Below are 7,728 nucleotides of genomic sequence, written 5' to 3' on the forward strand. Positions count from 1 at the left end.
AGAAAAAAATCAGTGTATTTATTTTTAGCCTCACCGAAAAGCTCTTTACAGTTCTATTGGTATACCCGAATAAATCCCCCCTGAAGTTGTTGTCATCTCAACCATTTCTTTAAACCTATAGCTTATGCATGTTTGAGACTTTTAAAGTTAGTAAAATTGCTAATGTACACATTTGTGTATTTGAAGCTTAGCTCATGAAATATAGTCTATATTTATTTTTATAGGCAGAGTGAAGGCCAATATTTGTGGTGATTCATGTAGAACCCAAATGGAAGGCCTACTTGTCTTTGCCTGATTTGTGTTGTGTCTGAGCTTGGTTCATACCTACAATAGCCTACAATATAACGCACGTTAGAGAGATTAGGCTACTTTGACCTTGTGTGTGGTGTTTTAATGTTGGAAAATGTTATACTTTCAATGTTATAGTTTTTTTTAGTTTTTTGTTCTTTTTTAGGGGAAGAGTGATGGAAATATAGATAGCAAAATTAGGCTACATGCTCACTACAATATATTACTATATTGACATTTTATGCAGACTTAAACTTAGAAACTTCAGATAACTATTATGAAGATGTTGGTCAAGGCTACTTTAAGGACAAAAAAAGAGCTAATGTGTTGAAGCTCTCAATTGTTGGGGTCTGCAGGAGATTGTGGGGTGCCCTGGCAGTGATCTGAAGACTTGCAGTGGAAGACAGCACAGCCCCTGTCTCCATGGTGATTTCTCAGGCATACCAGTGTAGAATTTCAACTGTTGGGAGAGGGAGGCAGAGCCTAGGAGAGAGGGATAGGAACGGTGTGGGAGGGGCAGTGAAGTGAAATGGTTAGAGGAAAGAGAGACAGAGAGATAGTATGCTACTCTTTAAAAATGAAAGCCTCACTCACTGTTTCCTGCTTTCCCATGGAACTTTTGAGCACGAGGAATGTGGACACTGAAATGAAAAGGAATATATTATAGGTCCAAATTATACAAGAGGAAGACATAGTGAGAATCAATCCCCTCTCTTGGAGAAGTTGTCCACTTAACTTATCAAGCAAGGCAATTCTAATGCTTTGGCAGCTAAAAGTCAAGGTTAACACTTAACACAGTTCCCCCAGGCTTCTTTGTGCTTTAAAAAAAAAAAAAACCACACACACACACACACTCCTTACTGAAGCTGATTTATCTTTGAGTAAATAGTGTGTGCATGTTTAAACATGTTTGTGAAATAATATAATTGTTTCTTTGAATTAATAAACATGTTTGGGACATCATGTTTGAGAGTGTGTATAAATGTGTGTGTGAGTGTGTGTGCATGTGAGAAAACAAGAGCCTCAATTACATTCCAGAGTGAGTCACAGAGGCCCACAGACCTGTTTGTTTCCCCTTCCCCCACAAACTGACCTCCCCCCGCCAACAGTGTGACAATTCTTATACAGACCCCAACCCCCTCACCACTGAGTCTATGTTGAAAAGACAGGAGATGGCCCCCAATCATATGTATCTATAGATCCTCTACCTGCAAATACCCAATTGCATGCCTGTTGTCCTGTTCACCCATCCCCCCTTCCCCTCTGCTGTGACATGGGAGGCTCAGTGGACCTCTTTTGTCAACACAACACAAGTCAATGTCTCTTAAAAAGATCAGTGGTGAAAACAAACAAATTAAAATGTCATCGGCTAACACAAAGAAGTATATACAGTATTTTATACTAACATAGCACTGAGGTTTTGAGGCAGTTTTATTTTTATTTTCATTTCTATTGGAGGGGGAGGGGGATTAGGGATGTGATATTGATCCTGACCCTGGTTAACAGACTGTTAAATGGTATAAGAATCTTTGAAAAAGCTCTTAATATTAAGCGAATGAAAAGCGAAAAATATTTTGGAAATTGTATCTCAAAGTTGCTTGAGTTGTATCTCAAAGTTGCTGTCATTTTTCAACAATTGATCATGTGGAGTCGTGTGGGGTGGCCACAGAGAACACACACCAGTGATTTAATGCTATTCAGTGATCTTGCACATGGATGTGGGAAGACAACTCAAAAACTGAAGTCTGGATCAAGCTCAGAATAGACTAGGTACATTTTATTTCATTCATGTCCTCTGGTTCAACCTCCCAACACAGATACGATTTTCCCAGCTGTGAGAGAGTGTGTAAGCTATGATTTATTAATGCAGCAAGGACCACATACAGCTGTAGCCTACTCAGCAAAACTGTCATGCACCTCATAAGGGGAACAGCTAAAATGCGCCCTCTGGTGGTGAACCATCTGATCTATAGACTACATGAAGTAGACCTTGGATATCAGACCTTGGATATCAGATTACTGTCATAATAGTAATACATTGATCATTTTAAAGTACAATAAAAAGAAAACAGGTATGCATTTATCCCACATGGCCTAATTGCAATGTACATATTCATAAGGTAACTGCATAGAATGATTTCTAATGATGTTTCTGTACTAAGTCTCGCTAGCAGGCCACAAAGTTACAGTGCTTTCCGCAAGTGCTCTCATCTGTTCACTAATGAATTCATCTGTGAGTATCTCCATCTAAAGAAGATTTTGATGTAATTAACAGCATATGACGTGTAAATGTGACATGTTACAGTATGTCTACATTAATACCCTTGCATGAAGCTGAAGTCTACACTGTCTCCAGTAGAAATGTAATCAGAATAACAGGATTACATCATGATTTTTCTCTGGAAAATTAGGTGGCAATTATTATGTTATAACTAAAATATAAATCAAATCAAAATTTCATTTAATTATGAGATTAAAGTGATCTTACATACACCCACCTCCACACTTAATACAGTTTACCACGGTGCACTCCAGGGTAATTGATAAAGGGGAGAGAAAATATCTGTTCCAGAACCTGCTCACTTACTTTTGAAAACCCTGCACATTAATACAAAGTTTTCACTACTTTGTCTTTTAGGTGAATGACACAACTAAATAGATTGGTTTGTGGAACTTGGGGAATTTTTGGATGATTGGAGGGTTCCTGTTTTGGCTGATTTTCAGATGCCTCTTTTGCTTTATTTCGAATTGTGTTTTTTGAAATTAAGAAAGAAAGCTTGCTCTTAGTTAATCACCACTGATTAAAAAATGGCACTTTATTCTGTTATGTCACCAGGCCACCCCCTGTTTACTCTCCTGCTCTCCGTACAGGTCCTTCAGAGCGAGGACCACACATCTAAAGGACAGTTTTTCCCCGATGGCCATCAGAACATTAAACTCAAACATGCACTAAAATGTGAAATTTCGTTGTGCAATATTCACATATTAGTCACTGATGGCCACCATAGCTTCTCATACACGCTTGGAAAGGGATAAAGGGGCCAACGAGGTTGACGGATTGGTCACTGCGTGCGCCAACAGTGACGTAGTAGAGCACAGTGGAATGTACGTGACAATAAACTGTATCACCAGTATTAATTTGTGGATTAACTGCTGGAAGCAGCAATAAGAAGAGGTGCCAAACAGAGTACAGTGAAAAAGCCTAGGCTATATGACATGACAGTTAAACTGGATCACCTGTATTCATGTGTGGATTAAACTTGCCAAGTCTGGTCTGTATTGCTAGTCACCAGCAAAATTAACCTGTTACCTAACTGTAGGTTAATGTAACTTGTTATGGTAAAAAGTGTTTTTTTCCATCCATATGTTTTGCCACAGCTTACATGCAAAGTTTTGACCCATCAGGCAAGTAACGTAAGTAAACCATACAAATGTTTGTACAATTGTTGCAGTAATCTCCCTCTGTGCCATCTGGGAATCCCTATGCTCCTGCAATGAAGGGTCATAGAGATGCACAGATACAGATGGAGCTGTGACTTGTGTCTCCTGCTCATTCATTTTGCTTAGGTTACAAAAACTGGGAGGTGCCCAACCATTTTTGGGACGGTAGTGGCAGGTATAAATTCCCATTAACGATGCACTCACACGTACGTGTGCGTTACTTGACTGTAGGCCTGCCCGACGTTTTGGGAATATGTTGATAACGCAGACGTTTGTAGCAAGATTGACAGGTCAACAACCAATCACGCCGCTATGAATTGATGACCGCGGTGTAACATCTCTGAAGCCTCCAACGTGTACGTGTGAGTGCCCTGTAAGTATTCAGTTGGTTGCAATCTGCAGCCTCACTGCTAGATGCCACTAAATCCTACGTACTGTACCTTTAATTCTTTGAAATAAGAACAGACTTGTCAAGTAACCGGTGCACACGATATCCTTTGCTAATCTTTTCAGTGTCATGGATGAACCACTGCCCATCCTCAGGGAAGAGAGCACATAGGTGTCAGTGAAGAAATGCACACTGTAAGCTGGCAGTCTGTTTTACTCTGCATCTTAATTAGATGGTCACTTCATCTGATTTTGAAATGTACATGACATGTAGGCTACATGACCAATTCATTGCCTCCTCCACACACACAATAGTGCTACATCCAACAGATATGAACAAATATAGGCAAAAGTACTGACTTCCTGTCTTTTATTAGTTGTATTATCCTTTTAAGGTTGCATTGGTTTTGTTGTTTTTACAATATTTCACTCTACTGAAACAATAGGAGCCCCTAAAGTGCTGTAAAATTATATTTTTTATCTTGTGCACACAAAATAATAACGCTATCTTAAAAGCACAATTTAAGGGACTTTAGGGGCTCAGTAACATGTGTTTTTTGCTTTTTAAATGTATTATGGCTCCAGTGTAAAACATTTTGGTTAAGGGTTGACTTAAAAAGCAGGCTTGAAGATTCTATCCTCCCAGACAAGTAGCTAGGTGTCATTTCTTACTGATCGAATTTTCCCTTCATTATGAGCCTTGTGTGATGTGCTTGGCAGTGTGTTTTCGCATCTCATGATGGCAATGTTAACCAACCAACAAAGAAGAGTGTTGGCTTATTCTATACTGTACTGCCGTTGGAAACGTCAAAAAAACGACAGGTAAAGAAAGATTAGCTCACCAGCTCACAAGTTAAATCATGTTAAATCATGAAAATGTAGACATGCTATGACATGATAGCTAGGATATGTAACTAGGCGGCTAATGTGAACTAGCTAGGATTTTTTTTAACTAGAGCAAATACACATTATCCTTTTAAAAACTCTAATAGTCTATTTCTGTTAGATTTGGAATTAATAACATGCCAGCCTCTGAAATGTAGTGCCACATACCTAGTAGTAAACAACACAATAATGTTAGCCCATGTTTTAAAATAGCCCATGCAAAGCTAACATGATGTTAGCCTTATACATTGTGGTTGCTAAATAAGAGAATTTCTAGATAAATCGGCCCTGGCGAAGTCTTCGAGAAGATAATAGTAACCTAACATAGGTGTGAACCAGAAGCAATGTATGAGTGTGTGTGTGTGTAACCATAACAGCGAGAAATATGGCTGTTTGCTATGCACATCAAATATCGATTAAGCGATAAATAAATAAATAATAATAGTAATCGACCTAGCAACCCTAGACATGGGAGCAATGAAGCTAAAGCTACCAGATCATTATTAATAGGGGTACTACCATCTGTTGCTAGCAGGCATCGGGGAGTGAGGCTTAGCCCACTTGTTCAGCCAGTCACTCTGAAACAGGTTCAGTTTAATATGTAAGGTATGCTAGATACCAAGGTTTTCCATGTCAATGTTTTTATTTTGCTGATATGTTCGTATTTGAACTACCGTTTATTTTGAGTTAGTTTCACCAGTGGTTCCGTTAGTTTAATTTCTCATTTCTATTTTCAGTTTTAGTAATTTTAGTTAAGGACAAACATTGCGGTGTGAAACATAATCTGAACTGAAGCACTGAAGATGTCCATATTTGTTTCATGCCATGCAGTCGCATTTTCGGTTTCTCAAAAGGTTGTTGATATTTGTGCTCAACTGCCAATCAAATTTCACCGCTCCCTTTTGTGCTCCTGAAGAGTGTTGATTGTGTGGGATTGTTTATAGCTCGGTCCGAGCCACTATGTTTGTTACAGAGCCAGGACTATTTACGAACACCACAGTTTTTTTTAGTGCAAACACTGAATGGACAGCTAGAGGACAGTGAGGAGCAATTTGTGGAATTTGAGTGTATTAAGTGTATGGGATTATAATTAAAGGCAAGAACACAATTACATATTTCAACTATTTACTTCAGGCAAACAATATGATATGGGTTTCAGGTAATGCAGCAAACAGTGTTACTTGGTTGCTGCATTGATTGCCTAGTTGTTATGCTAGTTAACTAGGTAGAAATAATCTTTTAAATAACCTTAAATGGCAAAGTTCCATTTGCATGACATGATAGCTAGTTATCTAGATGATGTTTACAGTCCCCTAAAAAAATATAATAGGAAAAGGTAGAAACCCTCAAGGTGCAAGGCAGCTTTTAACACAAGTTCATATTAAAACACACTACCAGCTGCCAACTGTGAAGATGGTTCCCTCAGCACGAGATAGCTAGGATCAGGGGCGTAACTATAGGGCGTGCAGCAGGTGCGGTGGGTTTTGGGGGCCCGTAGCCAGGGCCCAGTCATTCTAAATAGCCTGAATAGCCAAGTCGCACTGCTAAAAATACTGATGTATACCCATATTCAGCAAAATAATTACACTGCCCAAAATAGCTACAGGTAGGTTAGTGACCTACTATGACAGTTTCAAGTATTATAGGCTAAATATGTGCGTGGGGGGAGGGGGCGTGGTGGCGGCGGTTAGTGACCTACCTTGACAATTTCACAGTTTCAAGTGTTATAGGCTGAATATGTGCAGGGGGGGACGGGGGGGTACGTACGTAGCTTGAAATGAAGGGGTAAAATGTTTGGGAATCACTGCCTTACGCCACTGACTAGGGCCCGCCATAATAGCCTGCACCTGGGCCCGTTGTAACTATGTTACGCCACCGGCTAGGATAGTTAAAAAGCTACGATAGGTAGAAACCTTCTGGCTGCCTGTGCAACTTCATTCTAACATGAGTTCATATTCACTTAATATTAAAATTAAATTAAACTTGAGTTCATATTACACAAGCTAGCAACTACCAACTGTTAAGATAGTTGTTAAGCTAGAGATACCAAGTATAGTTCATAGCTAGGTTAACCTGCATGAGACCTTGCATGTTTTATACACCTCTTGCGGAGGTTTGAGCTCTGTAACATCCCGTTAAATAGGCTACAGTTAGGTGGGAATACACACACTCGTTTCTTTATCATTATGGAAGACTGAGTGTAAATGAAAATGTGTTCTATCCCATGTTGTTTTTACCTCATACATTAATGGGATTAAAATGTGAAATAGGGAGAGAAACACATTCTACCTGGCAGAGTTACTGTGCATGATACTTACTTCCAGACGGGAAAAATGCATTCCCATGTATAAACCGCACCCAAGTATTAACCGCAGGGCTGCAGAATGTTACAAACTCAAACTAGACCACTGTTAATAGTCGAGAAATTACGCTTACCCTAAGAATCCCTAAAGAACACACATGTGAACTTATAGATTGTTAAAAATGTTAAGTTCTTCACTCACACTCTGTGTCACTACATCCTTTCCCATGGACAATATGTGTTGCCGTCTATGGTAACTTTTAAGGTAAACTGTATGATGTGGTGGATTTTTCACCTTTAACTTCTACGCCACAGATGCTGTTACCATGCATTCACTTAGACCACTTCCATTATTAAATTCGGAACAGTCTCATACTGGACTCACACATTTCCTCCCTGTCATATCTGAATTCTTCACATTAACT

Source organism: Clupea harengus, chromosome 5, assembly GCF_900700415.2.
Source record: "Clupea harengus chromosome 5, Ch_v2.0.2, whole genome shotgun sequence".
In the NCBI taxonomy this organism is placed as follows: domain Eukaryota; kingdom Metazoa; phylum Chordata; class Actinopteri; order Clupeiformes; family Clupeidae; genus Clupea; species Clupea harengus.